General features: G+C 45.3%; 1 protein-coding gene across 5 annotated transcripts in view; it reads right to left on the bottom strand.

Annotated features, from left to right (window-relative positions):
* Nucleotides 1-21,927, bottom strand: part of IGSF11 (immunoglobulin superfamily member 11) — a 121,789-nt gene that overhangs the window by 21,104 nt on the left and 78,758 nt on the right. Inside the window, exon 1 of one of the 5 annotated variants that reach the window (XM_048926392.1) lies at nucleotides 5,456-5,517. The exons of the other annotated variants lie outside the window; for them this stretch is intronic. The gene's annotated coding sequence lies outside the window, so the exon portion shown is untranslated. Of the gene's footprint in view, nucleotides 1-5,455; nucleotides 5,518-21,927 lie in introns of those variants that run through there. 5 annotated transcript variants of the gene reach the window in all.

Genomic DNA, 21,927 nt, shown 5'->3' with positions numbered 1-21,927 from the left:
AAGTGATACTATCATTTTACCCAGTTTTCTTGCTTGCCAGAGAAAGGAAAAACAAAACACGCAGAAGCAATTAAACATGTACAAATCACATTTATCTCCCCCTTGTTTATCATAACTTTTCCTAAGTTATATTTGCTAATGGCAGTAAAAATAACTTCAGGAGGGGTCCTGCCAGGAAAAGTTTTCACAGATTCTTATGGAAGATGCGGGGTTGAAAACAGAAGAGTAACTCGAGGGGGAAAAGAAGCAGCAAATCTCTGCTATGTTTGCCAAGACTGGAAAGTAAAGAAAGCAACAGTTATGAATGAATATGTAATCCAACAGTCTTGCTCAGGGCATAGATGTCTTTTTCCAGCAGGGTCTCATTGCCTCAGGGAAGGGAAGGAGCAATAACCCAAGTGACTTGTTAGGTGACAAGGACTCACCCGAGGCAACTTGTGCAGAATTAGTGGTGAACTCTCACTCTCCAGAACCCAGCTCAGTAAGTCACCTCCCAGCTCATTTCTCCCTCTATAAATTCAGTCTTCTACTTTTAAACTCATGTGCCCATCAAGTCAGATTACAATTAAGACTCTGCAAATATGGCAAAATATATTCATGAACATCTGTTTGAATAATAAGCCTGAATTTGCTTTGACAGTGTTTGCCCGACCTGCTTTCCTTGCCTTCTGTGAGCGCTCACACCAGCTCTCCCCTGATTGAAGACATGACCGCGTGAGGGACTGCTGCAACACGCACATAGGCACAGAGATTATATCAGTGGAAGGAGGAGAAGGCTCCCCTGGGACCCCGCTGCCCTCTGGTGAAGAACCTTTCCCTAACCCCCCATCCTGACCAGAGGGAGACTTGTGGAGTTGAATCAGGATGGCCTGACTGCTGACCCACAGAAATGGGTGGAAGGGATGCCCACTGTTCTGCAGCATGGGTGCAAGAGCCCAGAACCTGCACAGGTGTTTTGTCCCTTTCTAAGGAGAGTGTGGAATGGCGAAAGCAAAAATCTAGCAAGCGAGGAGTGATCTCCAAGCATGAGGAACCAAGAGTTTGTGAGAGATTAGCATTATAAAGGATAAATCCTAAAACCACAGAAGCTCAGAAGGCATTGTATTTTGATGCTGCCTCAGGGATGTTATTTATGTTCACTGTAAACACAGACCATAGCTAAAGAATTCAGCTCTACAGACAAGGTAGTGTTGTGAGAGGCTGTGCTTTGTGGAGGCTGGCACAGGGTAGTGCCAAGCTGGAGATCACATTTAGCAAAGTTTTTTCCAATTTCTTATCCAGCTCTCATTATTGTAGGATCTACTAATATGTATTTTTGCACTTGTGTCACAACATGTTAAAATCTTTTCCAAACTCTGGGAAGCAGAAGATGCAGCAGTGAAAGAGGCAGTTCTGCTAGGCTGGAAGACAACATCATTTCAGACAGCACATGCAGCAATAATGCATAAGCACAGAGGACAGATGAAGAAAATAAAGCCCCTTTCAGGTAGTAGAAGTCTAACAAATGAAAACAAGCTTCCATTAGTCTTTTGGAATGAACATCCCTGGCTGAAAGTAATTAAATGGGTTTAGTACATGCTTTTTGATCAAGAGGGTGGGTGCCCAGTGGTGAGAGAAGATTCTTGTGCATTCTCTTACCCTCTTTCCTGCAGCCCTCTTAGTGATACACTCACAAATTTCCTCTCCAGTGCTGATTTTGCCAGAAAGATACAAGAAGAGGTGGTCTGAAGGGGAGTGGTTCTGCCCACTGCTGGCTGGCTATGGCTGTGAAAAGACCCTGTGAGGGTGAAAAATCACATCCCCAGCTTCAGGGGCATTGTATGCATCTCCATTCATGGGAACGTGCATTGCAGGACATACCTCCAGCTTTGGACAGCAAATGAGGGCAGTGGGGAGGGAGTGGAAGCATGGAAGCTCTCTGCCATGAGAGCTCCTTCCTCCTCTAGGCAATGGAGTAGGGGTACTTGCTAGAGCTGACAAGGCCACAGAGCACCCATTCGGTGTTCTGCATCCTTTGAGAAGCGAAAAACAAGAGGTGGCAGGGTGGCTTTCCCCCCTTCTTCTGGATGCTTGGGTTTCTGACAGGTTTCTCTGGGAGCAGCTACCCAAAAGCTCCATGAAGGTAGAGTGTCAAATGTTAGCGCTCAGCACTTAATTTGTGGTGCAAATCCTGTCAAACCCGATTGTGTCTCTTTGCCCCTCCAAGGCATCCCAGGCCCCCTTCACTTTTGCAGGGGGGGTGAGGCTTTGAGGCCAAGTGTTAAAGGCAGACACAAACGGGATGCACAGCGTATGCACCAGCACCAGGTGAGCTCCTCTGCAGGCTGGCTCTGTGTATGCACACAGAGGGGTCAGCAGGGAATGCACCCAGGAGCCTTAATTAATTACTAAAAGTTTCAGGTATCATCATGCCAGAAGAAAAAAATAATGACACTAGCAACTAAGCAAGAACTGTTTGGATTAAGAGGGAGGGAGACGAGGACAGAGGTAATGTCTGGCTTGCTAGATGCTTCCAAAAAGCACAGCCTCCTCTACAGGGATCTGCCTGCCTATTTCTATATCAGACAAAAAGGTACCAAAGGAGAAGGACCCCAATAACATATTGGATCAGGCATGATTAAGTGAGAACCTATCAAACACACTCTCCTGTGGAAAAAGAAAGCTCATTATGGAGGAAGGAAGGTACAGAACAAAACAGACGTATCCAAGGAAAAGAAGCAAAAGAATAGTAAAATGCTAAATGATAACTACAGTATGCTTTAAATTGTATGAGAAAAATATTTCTCTTTACCCCACCGATCGTAATTATTAGCAATAAAACTCACTGCTGGATCTAAGACTGACTTACTAGCTGTAACAGCAGCAAAGTTCTGAAAAATACTGCTCAAGGGAGTGCTTCCACCTGAGGCACTGCCTCTCCCTGCAAGGCTCCTTTCCTACCTCCCATGCAAATATCAGCACTTCTGGCTTTTTCTGTTCTTGGAAAAGCAGTGGCCTTGGAAGAAGTAAAGTATGAGAATACAAGAAACAGAGATGAAAAGGAAAAAAAGCAGAAAAGCAGTTAACAGTTTTCTAGCACTTAAAAAAGCAACCAAAAGAGTTTCCTTTCATTTCCTTCCTTGTCTTCTCTCAATTTGTTCTCTACTCTTTTTCTTATGGCAAAATCAAAACCAGTGTCAGAAGAAATTAAAAACTTTATCTCCCACTTATTTCTTCTACCCTCACCGCTTTCTACAGGAAGAAGGAAATGAAGAAAAGAATTCAAGGGACACTTCTGTGAAAAACAGTCTGATTAAGAAAAGCAATTTTTCATCAACACATACAGCTGAAAGAAAAGCTCAGACTGGATCTACGTGACATACTGGAGATAAAGGCCAGCCCCAAGTCTATACACAGGTATAATCTAGCTAGCATAAAAACAGCAGGGTGCTCGAAGTGCAGCCTCACCAGGGCTGAGTACAGAGGGAAGATCACTTCCTCGCTCCTGCTAGCAACACTATTTCTGATACCAGGGAGGATGCCACTGGCCTTCCTGGCCACCTGGCCACACTGCTGGCTCATGTTCAGTCAAGTGTTGACCAATACCCCCAGATCCATTTCCTCTACACAGTTGTCCAGCCACTCTGCCCCAAGCCTGTAGCGTTTCCTGGAGTTGTTGTGGACAAAGTGCACTAGATCCCATGGCCTCAGCCCAGTTATACAGCCAGTCCAGATCCCTCTGTAGGGTCTTCCTACCCTCAGGCAGATCAACATTTTCTCCCAGCTTGTTGTCATCTGCAAACTTATTGAGTGTGCATTCAATGCCCTCATCCAGGTCACCAGTAAAGATATTGAACAGGACAAGCCCCAGTACTGAGTGATGGAGAACATCATGACCAGTTGCCAGCTGGATTGAACTCCATTCACCATCACTCTCTGGACCTGGCCATCCAGCCAGTTGCTTATCCAGCGAAGAGTTTATTTGTTCAAATCGCAGGCTGCCAGCTTCTCCAGAAGAATGCTGTGGGAAACAGTGTTGAAAGCTTTGCTGAAGCTTAGATAGACTACATTAACAGCCTTTCCCTCATTCACCAGGCGGGTCGCTCAGTCATAAAAGGAGATGAACTTGGTCAAGCAGGACCTGCCTTTCATGAACCCATGCTGGCTGGGTTCCAGTTGTCCCGCACATGCCGTGTGATCTCCCTCAAGATGATCTGCTCCATAACCTTACCTGGCACCAAGGTCAAGCTGACAGGCCTGTAATTCCCCCGAACCTCCTTACAACCCAATGAATAGATTCAATTCTTTGAGATTATCCAGCAGGTAACAGAACCCTAGCTCCAGTCCAGGAGCAATAGGGCAGTTAACACACAGAGCTGCCATCAAAGGCACTTGTCTCTGTGAGGTTTATTGGCTCGCTATCTCCCATTAGCTGGGAGACAGCCAAGATGCAGGCATTTGTGATCTTGCTAACTTAGCATTTTTCCTTGTTGGCAGTGTATGGACAGAACCTTCTGGGAAATCTTATGTCCACTTGTTGGTTGCGGGAGCAATGCCTAAGCCAAGGTCTTCTGAAGTTACTGCATCAAGACTTACATGGTTGTCTATGTCACAAGGAGGGGAACAGGCACAAGGGCACATATTCCTGTGGAAGAGAAGATGTACAGAGGAATCCCTGGCCAAATTGCTCCTTAATTCCTGTTTGAGGCAATTACTGCTGCATCCCTAGGCAGCAGCATTGCATTTCCTTCGTGCTGCCTGCTCCCCAACGACAACAGCAGCAACAACAACAAGCCTTTCTGCCCATCCCAGTTTCTCTCCTAGCTGGCCTTTACTTCACTCTTGAAAGTACAAAAAGAAGCTGAGCTCTGGTACACTGCTGCATCCTCTCCTTTATCGCTATCCTTTTCTCAGCTAAAGAGTAATGACCTGAACCAACCCCGGCTTAAGACAATGGGTGTCTGTGTATTGACTTCAATGGAATTTGGATTAATATGGGATTGCAAAATCTCCAAAATGAATGCAACTGTAATGCTGTTAAAACAATGGCTCAAAGGTCGGATGTCTTGAAGTTAAATCTTTTGTCTGAAATTAAGTAAGCCACAGTGCACATCCTGCATTGCCTATGATTATACCTTTGTAATGAGAATGAAAGAGAATGCTGCACATCTGAGGACAAAGCCCAGGAATATCAAACAGCACATATGCAAAGTAAACATGACTACAAAGCAGTAGTTGTCCACCTCTTTCTTTATCCCCCAGTTGGTACTGATATCCTCTACACTGCAATGCTTTTTGTTCTTGTGCTTTTCTTGAAAAATTAATAAAGAAAAAAATGTTAGAAGAAGACAGCACATGTAGAACAAATACTCCTGTGACAACAGTTATTCTACAACAGTGGTGCTCAGAAAACAGCAAACCTGGCCTCAACCTCAGCTCCATGTAGGATGACACCCATGTTTCCTTTTAAACTCACCAGGGGCCAGGCAGGAAAATTCTGGCAGGAAAATTAATGGGGTGCATTAAAAAGAGCCAGCAGGTCAAGGGAGGTGATCTTTCTCCTCTACTCCGCACTGGTGAGGCCACATTTAGAATACTGTGTCCAGCTCGGGGCTTCTCAGTTCAAAAACATAGCGATCTCCTAGAAGGAGTCCAGAGAAGAGACACTAAGATGATGAAGGGCCTGGAGCATCTCCTGTATGGGGAAAGGCTGAGTAACCTGGGTCTGTTCAGTGCAGGGAAAGGAAGACTGAAGGGGGATCTTATCAGTATTTATACATATCTGAAGGGAGGTGGGAGGCAAATGGATGAGGACAGGCTCTTCTCAGTGGTGCATAGTGATAGCACAAGGAGCAATGGCCTAAAATTTGGACATAGGAAGTTCCATGCAAACATGCAGAAGAACTTCTTTATGGTAAGGATGACGGAGCACTGGAACAGGCTGCCCAGAGTGGTTGTGGAGTCTCCTTCTACGGAGATATTCAAGACCTGTTTGGACACCTACCTATGCATGTAGGGTACCTGCTTTAGCAAGGGGGTTGGAGTCGGTGATCTCTTAGGGTCCCTTTCCAATCCCTGCAGTTCTGTGATTCTGTGCTTCTCTGAAAGCAGCAAGGTGTTGACAAATATGCCAGTAATAGAGAACCCCTCCTCTCAGAACTCTCTCTCCATACAGGTAATGTCTTTATGCGTATTATTATCCAAACTGCATTAAAAAGAGGAGCAGAACCTGGCTCCATTTCTAATCAGAGCACTCACAAAATTGTGACTGCTGACAATTACAGTTGCTCACCTTAGGCCAGAAGCCAAGTATCACAGCACCTGCTGAAGGCAATAAAGGCTTGTGGCTTGGAGCGGTCTTTTCCTCAGTCACTCTGATAATGCCACGATAATGCCACATCTCAGGGTAGGGCCACAGCTTGTCCTGCAGCCTCCTGTGGTAGTTGGAGGATATGGATGAAGTCTCAGATGGAAGGAGGCAGCCACTATTCCCACTACTTGCCCGTCTTTTAGGATTTTTCCAAGTTTGCCAGGGAAATCCTGGCTATGTTCAGCTTGGCTTAGGCAGAAGGTTATTTTTAGGGATGCAAATAAACAGCTGAAGATCCATTTTTAATTTTCATTTAGATCTAGGATTTATATTTCGTTTGTTAATTTTGCTGTAATCTCCTTGTGCTTCATTACTCCCTGACTTTCACAGCAGGGGAGAAGAGGGATGTGTGGAGGAGGGTGAGGAATAGGACCCAATGGGAACAGTGATGAGCATGGCACTGCAAGAGAGAAGAGTGAGGGAGAAAGAGTATTGTTGACAACATCTGATCCTCCGATTAATGTATTTCTAAGCAGATTAACCGAATCCCAACTGCTCTGTGCCAGGTTTCTTCTCTAAGCTTCTCTCTCTCCTGTGTAAACAAAAAGGCATTTCCTCTGAGCAAACATCCAGCATATTGACTACAGCTCTAGCAGGCCCCCTGCCCGCATACAGTGCAACACACTGGGGAGAAAGTGGGCAAGTGTGTGTCTTCTGAGACCCATGGTAACCTCTTTATTTTTAAGCACAGTTCATGCTTTCTTCTACCTCCTCAGGACTTTGCACAATTCCTGACTTAACCGTCTTCAGGAAGTGTGGACAGATGTGGGTGATGTGGGACGATGAAGAGGTGATGTATGCAGATATTCTGGTCCCAAAGGTGTGGGGAAACTTGTGATTTCATTGTGCTTTTCTTAACTGTAGCTACTTTCCATGGCACCAATATGGGGAGAAGAGAGGGAAAAGGTGAGAGCATCTCCAAAAGAGGTTACGTGAACCAGTGAACATAGCCTGCCTTCTGCTCTGCTCCACCAGCACCTTCACACTGACTCCTGACAAGACAGAAACATTGCTTTTTCAATTCAAGTTGGCAGAACCTTTCGCAGTCACTAGTTGGAAAATTCTCACAACCCTATATCACTGCCCCCATTTTATGGATGTGGAAACTGAACAGAAGAGAATTCTTTGGGATCACAGGACAGATCAGTGGTAGAGCCACTTTCTAGGTCACATCTTTGTAGGTCACAAGATATAGACATCTTTCTAGGTCACAAGATCAGCCGTGGCTGAATAGATCTTCTCTATTGAGCCTCCAAATATAGCCTCCAAGTTTATGCTTCTGGACCCTGTGAAAGAACTCTTCTGCTGGCCACTCTCCAGCCCTGCTTCTTATGAGCAGGTTTGACATCTCTGCTAGCATCAGCTACAGTGGTCACGGGACACTTTAAGAACAGCAGCATTGCCAACACATCTTAGAGGGGAGCCTAGGAGACTAGAGAGCCCTCTAATCCCCTCGCTTCTACTCCAACTGCTCATTTAGTTAGTCCAGGTTTCCTCCTGGCACTCTGCCCTCATATGAGCAACAAGTGGTTGCAGCACTCACAGACCTCTGCACCTTCTTTGGCTGAGAAGAACTACACCCAACATGAGAATTTTTTCTTAATCTTCCCTCTGAGGGAAGGAGAGCAGCACTACTAATGGGCATCCAACACAGGACAGCGGATGAAACAGCTCAGAAAGAACAGGATTTACCACTCACACAGCTGCCTAGCTTGTCCTGCTCAAGTCAGAGTGAGAGCTTTAAAAATGAAATCAGAGACGTGCTAGAACTAAAATGCTGGCTTTGCCACAGAGATTCTTTCTAATATAATTTAATGCAACTTTTAAATGAAACACTTCAGACCTTACAGCATTGTACAGCACGGTGCTTTCCTACTGATGCCTCTTCATTAAGAAAATTATAAGAGAAGTTCCACGCTGCAAATGGAAGGGGAGATTGTGACTGAACAAGAATATTCAGAGTCAATTAAGGCAGTAGGGAAAGATAAGGGCAAGGGGAAAAAAGCAAATGAATTTATGTTGCTTGAGGCAGTGAAGGGAATAAGAAGGGATTTACAAATTCATCCAGAGAAAAGAAGCACCAGAAAGAAAGTGGGTTCATTAATAAATGAGGATGAGGATGAAATTAATGGTTCAGAAATGGCTGAGCAGCCTTTTAAAAACTATCCTTAGCCAGAAGAACGAGAAGGGAAGCTGTGACTAGAAAAGGGTGGGGGAGGAAAGCAAGTAGAAGAAACAATAAGAATCTGAAGAACGATATACATCCTAGATCTTAATCCAGAAAAGATAGAGATTTTTTTGAACAGTCTTTTCACTTTCACAAAACTATTACAGGGTTGAATGTTAAGCAATCTATAGATGTGAGACATGCACAAATGTATGCAGAATCAGGAGCCTAATTTGTTATGGCAAGCCATTGACAAACATATTATCCTAGTGACAAATTTGACAATTTCCATTGAGCTGGGGTGATTCCACAAAACCAACAAAAATGCAAGCATAACAAGGATTTTCAATAAAGAATAGGGCTGGCAATGTTTAATTCCAATTTGATGTCTATCCCTAGTGAAATAAAGAATCAAATATGAAGAGTCGTTAAGAATCTAAAGAATTACACCACATACAATACATACATGGAAACCTCACGGCATTCATTTGACCAAATCCAAGAGCCCACTGGCCAGAGGTAGCAAAACAAAATGTGCTCCATTGGACTAAGTGGTGACAAATGATGTGGCAAAAGGGCAGCATCCGTGTTGGTCTTATTAAACCAGGATAACAGGGAGCCAACACTAACTGTCCATTACATTGGCAGTTGATGCCCTACAGAGAAACTGCAAATGTAACAGAAGAAACAGTCTCTCAAACACAGAGCTCCTTAAAATTAAGCATGTGTGGGCAATGGTCTGAGACTTAAAGCAGAAAAGTATTATGAGTTGGACTTGACTGAATCTAGACACAAACGAAACAGAAAAATGCAGGCAATGTCTCTGGAGAGCAATGATCCAAAAGATGGATACTCAGCAGGAGGGAGAAAGCATGGAAGCTATTTTGTACTGAGATTAGAGGACAGAGAATATAGCAAATAAAAAATCTTGATGTGCTGTATTAGCAAAACAGGCTTTTGCAGTTTGCAGTGGTGAATAGAGGGGCATCCCATTATAGCAAAGGGAGGGAGGAAAGAGTTTCAGCACCATTTCGTTGCAACTTGCCCAAGGTTTCAATTTTATTCATCCCGTCCTTCATCCCATTTCCTCATCAGCAATAAAAGAGCAGCAAACTAGGAAAAAAAGAAATCAGAAGTGACTGATAATCAGACCCAGAGGAATTTATGCTGAAGGCCAAGAAGGGTTAAAAGTGTACAGCTGAGTAAAGAACAACCCCAAGGAAGTAAACTATATGATATACTTGATGCATGTGAATACTGCAGAGTGGGAGGAGGCAGTAACTGCAAGTTCTGACATTAAACAGGAAATGAAAAGAAAAAGAATAGGCCTTCCATCAGGAAATAAGTTGACCTGGTTCTGCTTTTACATCACTGCAAATTCAAAGTAGGAAAGAAGGGCCATCGAGAGAGAGCACTTAGGAGACCCTTTTCATCCCTCCCAGTCCTCCATCTCCTGAGCCCCAGCGGTGTTCTTGGTTGCAGGGACTTTTCCTTTCCTTTTAGGAAAAGCAGAGGCTTTACCCATTATGTGGGCACTGGCACAATTCAATCCCTGCTGATGCAAAGAGCCCTGTTGGGTGTTCCAGCAGCTCTGGCTCACCTCCTGCCTCTTGGCAACATATATGGTTACATAAGAGATACTAAGGCTCTAAAACCACTACTCATTACCATTATTAATACAGTGACATACAAATCCATAATAAAGACCTCATGTCCCTAGGGAGGTCATGCTTCCAGATGCCGACTTTATGCAGAGCTGTGAGAGGAGCACAGCTTCCAAATTCTTCTAAGTGCCATGCTGCACAAACAGACCTGACCTCATCTCCTAGACAATGAGGAAAATGAACTCCAGATAGTCCCACAGAGCATTCAATCCATGGAAAGACATGCTTGGTGTCCTACATATTTTCAGAAACAAATCCAACCCCCTTCATCTAAGCTATTGCAAAAGGTTGCTATATGTGCAGGGAAGGACAGAGCACACTGGAGAGATAAGGACCAGAAAGTATTGCTGCTTGATGACAACTCACTTGACAAATTTGGCCATCCATTAGTCCGGAGGAAGGATGGCTGCATTATGAGCATTCTGTGTCTCTGTCCACTTATGGAAATAAATAGGCATAGCTGGCCTGAGAGGTGTCTCCTGGAGGTTAATACACTTAATATCCTTATGATACTCATTCCTCATTTTCTGATGGCTAAATCCTGGCTTGCCCTGCCTTCATATGCCGCAGTCTCCAGCAGATGGGATGCATGTACATTACCCACTATGTATTTTGGGCAGGGCCAGATGCAGCAGCGTTCCCAGGTCACCCAATGGCTGCAATATTCAGCTGCAGCCCGTGAGAAGCAAGCTCAGCTGTTGTGCCGACAGGTCAGTAAGATCTGCTTTCCTTTCAGAGCCCGACAGAAGCACTTCAAGTCCTGCAATGCTTCTATCTAGCAATAAAGATGCCTCTGCAGCTCACTTGCCCCACCCATAGGCATTTTGCTCAAAGCTCTGTGAATGCTGAGGTTCTGCAGCCCTCCAGGTACCACAGGAGATGGGGCAGATAATAGCCAGGTCACTGAATTAGAAGAGTCAGGTACAGCAGTGGTGGAATCCTGCAGACCTTGGCTATTATCAAGTTCAGGCCCTTTGGTGCCTTTCTTCAGTCACTCAGACTTGTGGAATTGATCTGAAAATCACTTTATTAACGTTCTTTCTTTTCCTCCCCTTCTCCCCAAGCAGTATCATCATTTATTAATTTATGAATAAATGAATTATTGATTCTCACAGCACCTGCAGTATTCACCATTGTCCTTCTCCCTTGGAGATATGTTTGACTGACAGGAGAATGATAAGATGTCAGAGAGAAAAAGAGGGAGAGAAGAAACTCCTGGTGTTGCAGGACCTCGGACAGGCGTGTTCCCCACCGAAGTGCTGAGCTCCAAAGGCAGGAGGCAACATGCCTCGGCTCAGCCTCGGGGCCACCTTCTCTGACAGCCACAGAGAACAAGGAAGTGCCAAGCCAAATTGCTCCTGATAAAGAGGGAATGGGTAGCAAAGCTATTCATAGGCATGCAGCACATGGGGAGGTATTAAAAAAAGAAGAAAATTAAAAAAAAAAAGATCTGACCAAAAGCAGGAGCTTCAGTTTTTATTCAGAAAAGTCAAGCTGCAGTTCTTTGAATACAACACTGAAAAAACCTTCCAGGCTTTTGGCTTTTGCCTTGCAATTACAATCAACAGATGGTGATTATTTCACAGGCTGGGGCATCTGGTCAGCTCTTAGCCAACCATAAATACAAGACCTTTGCATGATTTTACTGGGCATGCTGGTACAGGGATGAAAATGTAAAAGAAAAAAGAGGCAAAAGAGGTATTTAAACTTCCCTGATTTGAGGTATATTATTTCCTTTCCCAAAGAAAAGGCTGAGAGGTGGAAGCAGAGGGGAGTATGTGCAGGATCTCTGCAGAAATGTGCCCCTTGCACAGATGATCAGAGCTCAGTACTCATAAAAATGATGGAAATTTCTGAGCCAAAATCTCCCTGCCATAAATTAAACTCATGAATTAAACCCAAACCTTTACCCTTTATCTGGGTTTTGGAGCACAGATAAATCTTCCTCCTTCCTCATAGCGTCTTTCACTTAAATATTATGTGCCTTCCCCTAAAAAGCAGGGCAAGATTGACTAAATCCAAGAACAGGAGGAACATATTAGGGGACTGCTCTTGCTTTGCATTAAGAAAAAAGAAACGAACCAACAGGGAAACATCCTCTTCCTGAATAGCCTCCTTGGCCAAAAAAGGTGCATATTGAAATGACTGTGCAGAACGTATGCCTCCCTGTTTTAGACTTTCCTGAAGTCCTCATACCTCTGTGAATCACTCCACGCCCCTACACCAGGTGATGCATGCCAGCTTGGTGTGAGTGATCTCCACCCATCGAGGGGATGATCCCACAATGGCAAGGGAAGATGTAATGGCAGCAGACAAAGTTCAGGATGTGCCTCGGCTGACCTGCGCAGAAGTTTCAGAACCTTCATTGCTATTTTGTATGATTGGACAATGGCTGAAAATCCACAAGGCGCTCATCCAGGGAGTAATTTTGTCTGGAAGACACGGCAGACTCTTTCTCTGTCATGCAAATGCCTCTGTGTTACTCAGACATTATCTGCTAAATTCAGAACCTGTCCTGTCCCAAAGCCACGGCTAAACTCTGCTCTCACAGGAAGCACAAGGAGATGGATGAGGATCTCCTCCAGGTCCCCCACTATTACAGCTCACATCGTGACATCCTACTGAATGGCTTCCAGCTCCCTCCCAAAGAAAACTGCCGGAATTTGGCCATTTCATTACATGCTCGGCAGGACTGTACGAGAGAGTGGAAATAACTGCATGCTCACTAGCAGAGGAAGAGGGAAACCCTCCAGGCCCATTTATATCAGAAGGAAATGGCACCACATGACCCAAGGTGGGGCAGGGGGCATGGAAATGTAATGTAGGAGTGAACTCTCTGCAGAGGACACAAATAAGTTATGGGATGAAAGGAGAAAATTACATTACACTCTGCACATACAGAGAACAAGCTTGGCTCAGAAATAAAAGAGCAGCATGCTACCCCACTGCCTCCTATTAAACTGATGGACTGCATGGCTGTGCCCAGGGCTTCTCAAGACAGAAAGGTTCATTTCCGTAGAGAATAAGGTTTCGACCTTCTTGACCTTACTGGGTCTGTGTGCATTTACCCATTTTAATTTCAGATTAGCATCTCGCATTTCTGGTACCCAAGGGATTCCTGTTTTCTCCTGTACAGCAACCGCAGTTCATGAAAGTATCGGTTACCCTCCCCCTTGTTCACAAAACCAAGGCAGATCCGACCAGATGGCACATGCTCTTGCACTCCATGTCAGGCTGCATTAATTCAGGGGAAATGAACTCTCCTCTATATAAATAAACTATATTTATTTCAGACACCGCCTTGCCTGGTCGCTGGGCTGTCCTCAGGAAGACCTAGAGCCAGCTTGTTTCCATGGGTTTAGCAGGGGAAAAGGATTACAAAGGCCTCGTTGGAGGTGCCTGGATGTGGGGTCCTCAGAGGTGACCTGAGGCATGAGCTCTCCTAAATAGAGCTTAAGGACAAAGCAATTGAGGTCTCTCTTAGCAGACTTGTAATTGAGATCCTGCTTTTTTGGGAAGGCTGTGTTATGCTGCTGTGCTAGAATCAAGAATGAGATTCCTGTATACAACTGAGAAAGGTGAAAAATGCTCTGGATAGGGCAGCTGAGGGAATTGGGATTGTTTAGTCTGGAGAAGAGGAGGCTCAGGAGGGTTGTAGTCAGGTGGGGGTTGGCCTCTTCTTGCAGGTAAGTGCAACAAGATGAGGGGAACTGGACTCAATTTGTATCAGGGAGGTTCAGGTTGGATATTAGGAAAAAATTCTCAGCAAGAGTGGTAAGGCACTGGCATGGGCTGCCTGGGGAAATGGTGGAGCCACGATTCCTGGAGGTGTTCAAGAAACATGTAAATGGCACTGAGGGACATGATCTAGTGGGCATGACGGGGTGGGTTGATAGTTGGACTTCATGATCTCAAGGGCTATGTTCCAACCTTAATGTTTCTATGATTCCATGGTTCTATAAACTAGTGGAGGGTGCACAACTTAAATTTTTACCTAGATGCAGTTCAGCAGGCCATTTTTCGGGGAATTGAAGCAAGGCATTTCCCTTATGGTTAGCTCTGGTTGTGCTGCCTATCGATAGTACATTTCCTCCACCTGTGGAATAACGCTCTCCATTGTTGAAGTCATAGAATCATAGAATGACTTAGGTTGGAGGAGACCCTAAAGATCATCTAGTTTCAACCCTCCTGCCACATGCAAGATTGCCAGCTACCAAATCAGGCTGCCCAGGGCCTCAATCAACCTGGCCTTGAATGCTTCACAAGGCATTCCAACCTCTCTGGGCAGTTTGTGCCAGTGCTTCACCACTCTCTGAGTAAAAAATTTCTTCCTAACATGTAACCTAAATCTACCCTATTTTAGTGAAAAGTCATTCCCCCTTCTCCTATCACTATCAGACTTTGTAAAAAGACAGTCTCTTCCTGCTTGTAAGGTCCCTTCAAGTGCTGGAAGGACGCAATGAGGTCTCCCCAGTCTCACTGTCAGTACAATGCAATTGCTGAGAGAGTCTGACGGGATAAGAAAGAGTCTTTTTTCCTTCCTGTAAAATGTTATTTACCGCCTTATACAGCACATGTAACAACATCTAAGTGCTATACTGTAATTAGTAAAATCATGCAGAGAAACTGCTCATGTGGATAATGATACTTTGCGTCCTCCCATGTGGGTAGTTTAAGGTTGAATTAATTCATGTTTGCCCAGCGTTGTGAGATCCGATGAAGAAGAACTATTGTTATGCAAATAATTATTAATAATGACTCCTCCTGCACTGTTCCCCATTAAATGTGCTCAATTTATAAGTAAAAGGGTATTTTTCTTCTTGCTGCAAGACGAACTAGGTTCCATGGGTGGACATGTTGGTGTCAGTTTGGCGGGCAAGAGAGGAAAGCTCTCTGTCAAGGATGGTTTTCTGAGTCTGAAAGGCTCTGGATCCTCCTTTCTGAGCTCCAACCAATACTTGTAACCTCAGAAGTCACTTGGAAGAGTAGTCACACTGCCTACTCGGGGCACCAAGCGTAGATACAGTTCATAGGATCCCAACATAAGGCAAGCCCATGCAGAGGAAAACATAGGCCACCAAAAAGCATATAATTTGCTCACTGGTGAATAATTATCTTACAGACTGAAGCACAAACACCTATGAAATTAAAGCAGCTCTTAGAAGTATGATAAATATACAGCTCAAATCCTACACTAAGTAAGGACAAGACTCAAATAAAGACATTTCTTTAATGAACACCAGGGTCCCAGCACAATTCAGACATGAGGGGTTTGGTATCACAACCTCAGTTCTTTAGAGCAGATGTGCAAAACTGCTCTACATCTGGCTGTAAGGGTCCCTGGGAGGTCTCCTGAAGGCAGGACCACACAGTCAAAGTAGATCAGGAAATCTGTGTTAAATAAGGTTTCTCCCAAGGTTTGTGATATTTCATGAGCCACACAGGGATCACACCAACACAATACTTGCAAGACTGTTTTTGGGTGCCTCTCAGCAAGTTCTCTGAGTGCAGAAAAAGAGAAAATTGGCTATTACCATAACCTTTGTAGCAGCTCATAAAAAAAGAATTTTGTCCCCATGCTGAACAAAGCTGCTTGTAGCTTGGATGCATCAGCACTATGCTATGATTTCCATATGGGAAACAGATAACTGTGGAACAGATCTGATGCATCCTAAGCCTTCATGCACACCTAGGCAAAAGATTTCTCAAGTAGAGAAGCAGAGAAGCAAAGATTAAATTATACCTTTGGCTCCAAAGGCAGCAGCTTGTGTGCACAGTGCTCCTGAATGAAGTAGGCTCCAACAGCAGTAAATGGTGCTCCCTTAAGTAGTCACCCTCCATCACTGAACATCATTTTCACAGGGCTCCCACTGTACTGAAATTCACAGGGGCTATAGGCAAGACACAAGGCAGTAAGGTTGGAGGTGAATGTCTTCCTGCATCGCCAGTAGCTGCAGGTGCTCTGAAGTCTGCAGTCAGAAACCAGCACATGGGGGGTTGAGGTCCACAGGAAAGTGAAATGGCGCCTGATTGTCTCCCTGTATTTTTGTGGATGCGATATGCAGAAAAGGTAAGTATCAAGACAAATGGATTTGTGCCATATGAGTGAGCAGGTTGGAGGTGAGAACACTGCTGGAACTGATGTGGCAAGATGAAGGTCCTTCTCCATTGCATTGCTCTGCTACCCTGCTGACACAGGTGCTTTGATTAACGGATATTAACCATTGCCACAGACAGCCTAGTGTTCAATGCGTGCCCTTCCCCGAGGCTCCTGGGAGAACAAATGTGTGTGTTTATACAAGAAATACAGCCAGCCCCACTGTTTGCATAGGTCTGCAGATTTTCTGCCATCAATTGGACTGCTGTCCACCCATAATTATCCCAAATCTGACCAAGGCATTGTAGAGGAGGGATGCTAGTGCTGTTACCAGGAAGAAACACGTGCACTGTAAGCCCTATGGAGCAGGTCTAAACGTTCATACATGTAAGTAAATCTTCCATTACCTATACAGCCACAAGATGTTAACCAGCAGCTTGCATTTCTAAGGGGCTCTGAAGACTTTGGAGCCTTTTGGGAACAAGGTAGTTTGAGGATGTCATGGGAAAGAACACAAAGATGATAAATCCTGGCAGGACACAAAGATGAGAGCTGTTCACTGTTTTGTTGTGGTTTTTCTTTTTTCTCTCTTGTATCTACTTGTCTAGAGCAGCAGAGAGTCTGTTTCCTTCATGGGTAATGAATATATCTGATTTTTTCAAACAGCAGCAAAGAAGCCAAAACTGAGATGCAGCCAGCCTACAGGTAAAGCTCCAAGGCTTTCAGCTTAACATCCCAGGTAAATATGCTATCAGTGATCACGCACTGTGCTGGTAAATCACAAAAGTAAAGCAATTGTCATGGCCACAACAGGACTGCTACTTCCTCAGTGTTCTGGCTAAACTTATTCTTTCAAAGAGGAATAGAACATTTCCTAAACAACAGACTACCTGAAACTTGATTTCTTAGAGCTGCTTGTTTTGTGGCTTCCCAGGTGCACAAGTACCAGCATAATTCTGCCCCATAGCCATTACAGAACCACATAACCCCTTTCCATCACACGTCCAGCTGCCACGAGCTCTGTCTCTCTGAAACGAGTTACTCATGAATGACTGATCTTCAGTGACTTTTTGGCCAGCTCCTGCTCTTCTTGTAGGAAACATCTCTTTTGCAGAGGCTGGTTTTGCTCCTACACCTGCTCCCAAACAGAAGCACTCAAGGAGCAGAGCAGCAGGCTCTTTCTTGGATGCAGTTAGCTGTCTGATTGCTCTCTTGTAAGGCTGGCCCTCAGGGATAGCTGTGACATATGATGGCAGAGAAAAACATTGCAGGTGTTCCCTAAGCAGGGAGTTGCTCCAGATCTAGTACAATTTGCATGTTATAGGTAACATATGAGCTGCGTCAGGAGAAGAAACACTAATTAGATGACTTATGAGTCCTGAAAAGCCAGGCAAAAGGTGAAACAAAAGAATTCCCTCCCTGCTGACAGCAGTGATTGGAGCCCAGACCCTGATGGGAGAATGGGGATCAGCCTCAGAAATTTCCCATACCATGCCCTGAAAATACCATGAGAGCATCTCTGCTCTCTGCAAGCTTTGATGGAAAGGGCAAAAACCTAAAATATTTCCTTCTAGTCCATTCACAGAGAATATTCCACTACAACCCAGTTACAGCCCATGTCATAAATGCAGGACTTATACATCCGACAAGATCCTTTTCCAAGTGAGGAATGTGCAATTTTACTTATTTACAGCGATGCTCCACAATCCTTCCCTACCCTACTGGCACCAAGATGCACAGCCAGCAGAAGAAAGCCATTTCAGAGTTGTCCTTTATCACAGGAAACATGCTGTGAGTAAATTACACGCTCACGAGCCACCCCAGCCAGCAAGACACCACAGTAAGACCAAGTCACCCTTTCCATAGACTGTTAAATGGAGAGACAAAGCCCTGACCACCTGGCTCGTTACGCAATCCTACAAGCAGTGAACAGCCAACAGTGGCTCTCCCAGGTAATGAATGGCCAAGGCAACGGCTCTCCCTGCTCTCACAAATGGCACATGATGGGCAGGAATACAGAAGGCTTATCTGCTTTTCTGCCATTCTGCATCATCTTTTAGGAATCCCTCCTTACACCTGCAGGCTTGTGATGTGCTCTTGGCTCTTGTGCCAGCCCTCCACATACACCATTGATTGTGGGCCAGGCTTCACAGGATGCTTCCTGCTTGTTTGCTTGCTAATGAATATTATTTTTAAACAGTAAGAGGTGTGGGGGAGGAAGGATGAGGGAACCTGAACTGAAGGCTGCCTCTGTGCTCAGTCTCTATGGAAATAATCCACAATGCTAATACGTCCTAAAATGGTAATAAAGCCTGTGTTCTCTTATGTAATCCCATAGTAAGGAAGAGCTCTGTTGGCTTCCCTGACAAATGATATCTCTGTAACCTTGGAGGGGATTATTACTAAAAAACACAGGGTGGAGAAACAAAGCAACACACATACACACACGCTTCCACACATGGCGTGCACAGATCTGACAAATGCAGCAAAAGGACAAAGAACTCCAGGAGAGCTCCCAGGCACTGGCCCTGCATTCTTATGTCTCTGCCACCAAGAAGAGACAGATCTCCTGGCAAAGCAGCAGCCCCGTCCCAGCTCTTCCACACCAGCAGCAGGAGAAGGCAGGTTTTCCCATCTTTTGCCCTCCCTCCCTCCCCCAGAATGAGCAGTCAAAGCCCCGGCAGCTGGCCAAATCCAGTTTGCCTGCGTCACTGATGCACGTGGATCCACATCTGTCTTGCCCAGCGGTGATGGAGCTGGGCTTACGTGCATCCCCAGGGAGGACTGATGCCCCCAAACACAGCAAGTTGTGTAGCAGTGAGGTAGGAATTGTGCTTTTCCCAGGCCAAATGGCACACTAGGATTGCCCAGTTTATCTTAGAGGTATAGGGAAACGGGCTGGGGAAGAATTGGATGCTGGAGTACTCTCATCACAGGCTGGTGATGTTTGGCTGCTGAACCATAACCTGCGGGCAGGGAGCTCATTGCTGCTGTGTGTGGGGTGCAGAACAGGAATAAGGCACCTCCAGATGAAAGTGATGCTACCTGTGTCCACGTATCTTTTCACGACCTCCCTCCACCTCTCTGTGGGTATCTTCAGAGGGTATGAAAATGGATCCACCAGGTCACCCTAGTTACCCATCTGTGGTGTGGCTCTAACATAGCAACTGCTCCAAGTAAATGCTCCTACCCTACAGTCCAGCCAGCCCTAAGCACTTTCCTCAGGGTCGCATCAGTCATCCAGTCAGGGGACTAAATCTAGAGACAACTATCATGTGCTAACATTAGCACCAAAGCTCTTATCTTGGTGCCAGCAAAGGAGGGTGACTACTCCAGTATCTCGTTCCCACAGATAAAAGCATGGGAATATTTAGCAGAGCACCAGAAAACTTTCTTGGGAACTAGAGATGACATCAAGCGGATTTCTATGCCTGACTGAACACCCACCCTTTCATGATGGGCTGCATTTAAGAGGCTTTTAATGTTTTCTCAGACAGCAGAAGATGAATGAATCGGGAATCTCAAGTCAGAGAATATTCCTGGAGGCAGGAGAATGCCAAGTCTGAAGAAAAATTAGCCCTAGCACTTCAAAAGATGTTGTTACGACACTTAAAAGGCGCTTGAAGGGGAGCACAGCCTCTGGCCGTCAGTGTACGCAGGCAGCTCTAGCCCATGCTGGCTGAATGCAGTGCAACTGCCTGGAACATAAAGGGTTACAATCATTATTCACACCAGTCACATTTTTTTTAATTAATAACCTTGTAATTGGTATTGACTTAAACCAACTGATGACAGTCTTATGATAAGCCATTCCCAGCCAAGCTTCCTACTCAACTGCCCTCGGGTCAGGAAAACAGTGAACTCCATTATCGGGCAGCAGCTTTCCACCCCACACCAGCCTCTGTAATGGGGCACAGAGAGGTTGCCCTATGCACCTAATTCCATAGCTGTCAACCAGCACCGTGGCTGAGGTTGATCCACCTCATTTCCAGGATGCAGAATGAGCCACTCTCACTCTTCACTTCAGATGCAGGTTTGAGCAGAGGATCCCTTCGAGATCCCCACTGGCATGTGGATTCTGGGCAGCTCTAACATAGCTGCAGCTCGTGGCTCAGACGTGTCTCTCCAAAGCCCAGGGAAAGACAAAAGGCCAGTGCTAGCAAAGGGCAGCGTGACTGCCTCTCGCCTAGGCAAAATCTCAGCACCACCGCCACTCCACTACCAGAAAGCAGCATTAGAGGGCAGTGCGCTGCCTCGCCAGCAGCCCTTGCCCCCCCCAGGGCTGGGACCTCGGGCAGAGGGACACCGGGCAGGGCCCCTCCAGATGGCAAAGGGACACCCGCTGGCCCAGGGACCCCGCTGTGGTCACTGCAGGGAGCACTGCTCGTTGCCCCCCAGATCTTTCCCAGCAGAAAATTCTGCAGGGGCTGCGTTTTAATTAGAAAATGCTGGATTTTAATTAAATAAATGTGAAGCTGAATCATGCAATCAGGAGAATTGCCTGTGCTCTTTTCTTTTGCAATTCAATTTATTTTCTGCTGGCCGCACGCTTTTGGTTTTCACATGCCAAAGAGTTTTGCATTGATCACTCGGAGCTGCATTGCAGAATTTGCCACGGATGAGGCTGGAAGCTCCGGCTGGGGACTAATGGGCAGTGGAACTTCTCACAGTTGGCGATGTGTCGGAGCACAGAAACAGATTTTTCAGGTTTTTGAGCATCAAAGTTCCCACTGACCTTAAGGGGAGTTCAACAGCTCACCTGGAAATCAGGTGCAAAAGAAGAGGATGAGAAAATACACTGTCCCATCGGTAGCTGGGGAGAGCACATGTGCGAGTGAACAACAGCCAACAGAGCATCTTTGCTCTCCATCCCTATAAACACTTCATCAGCATCCCGAGCACACAAATGTTAATTTTAAGGTTCTAGAAAGCAAAATTACAAAACAAACCCAAGATTTTTCCTTTCAAAAGCCAGTTCTGGTTGCTATGTGACTACAGTATCTTTCTCGAACGCATCATTTCAAAAACCTGTGCACTAAGAGCAAGGAAATTGCTAGGATTGGATATCAAGATTGTGCCCTAGCTGGGTGATGAATTTTACATACGTATTTGCACTACTTGGAAACCCCAGGGAGCCACTGTCTTTGGTAATGTTAAGAGTAAAAGACAGTTCCATGGTGGTCCTAAACCATCTGAAATGGGGCACAACAAGTTGGTGTAAGCTGTAGCACAGAGCTGAGGAAAAAAAGAAGAAAAAAAGAAAGAAGCAAGGAAGCAGCTCTATCAAAACTGAAAAGAAAACCCACCATGAATGGAAGGAACTGTAAGGAGAGGTGACTGTGGTCCAACAGGTGGTTGAGGCTATGATAAATTGTGTTTGGGTGCAGTGATGGGGGGGGCAGGGTGAAGCAAGAAAGAGTACAAGTTTGAAGGAAGGACTGAAGTAAGAAGGTTTTAAAACTAAGGATGGAAGTCTGAGGGAACAGGGGGACACCAGAGGAATATCCTAAAGACAAAGAGCTCTAGTGAGGATAAAAGCATAGAGTCACTGGTGAAAACTGGAGGAAAATAATATGAAACTTGGGTATATTGCAGAGAAAACTACAAGAAAAGCAGAATCTATCAGCTGAAGCAGCACAATCAGCAATAG

The sequence above is a fragment of the Lagopus muta genome, chromosome 1 (genome assembly GCF_023343835.1).
Source record: "Lagopus muta isolate bLagMut1 chromosome 1, bLagMut1 primary, whole genome shotgun sequence".
Taxonomy (NCBI): domain Eukaryota; kingdom Metazoa; phylum Chordata; class Aves; order Galliformes; family Phasianidae; genus Lagopus; species Lagopus muta.
The sequence above is the reverse complement of the archived record's forward strand: the minus strand, read 5'-3'. Positions and strand labels throughout refer to the sequence as shown.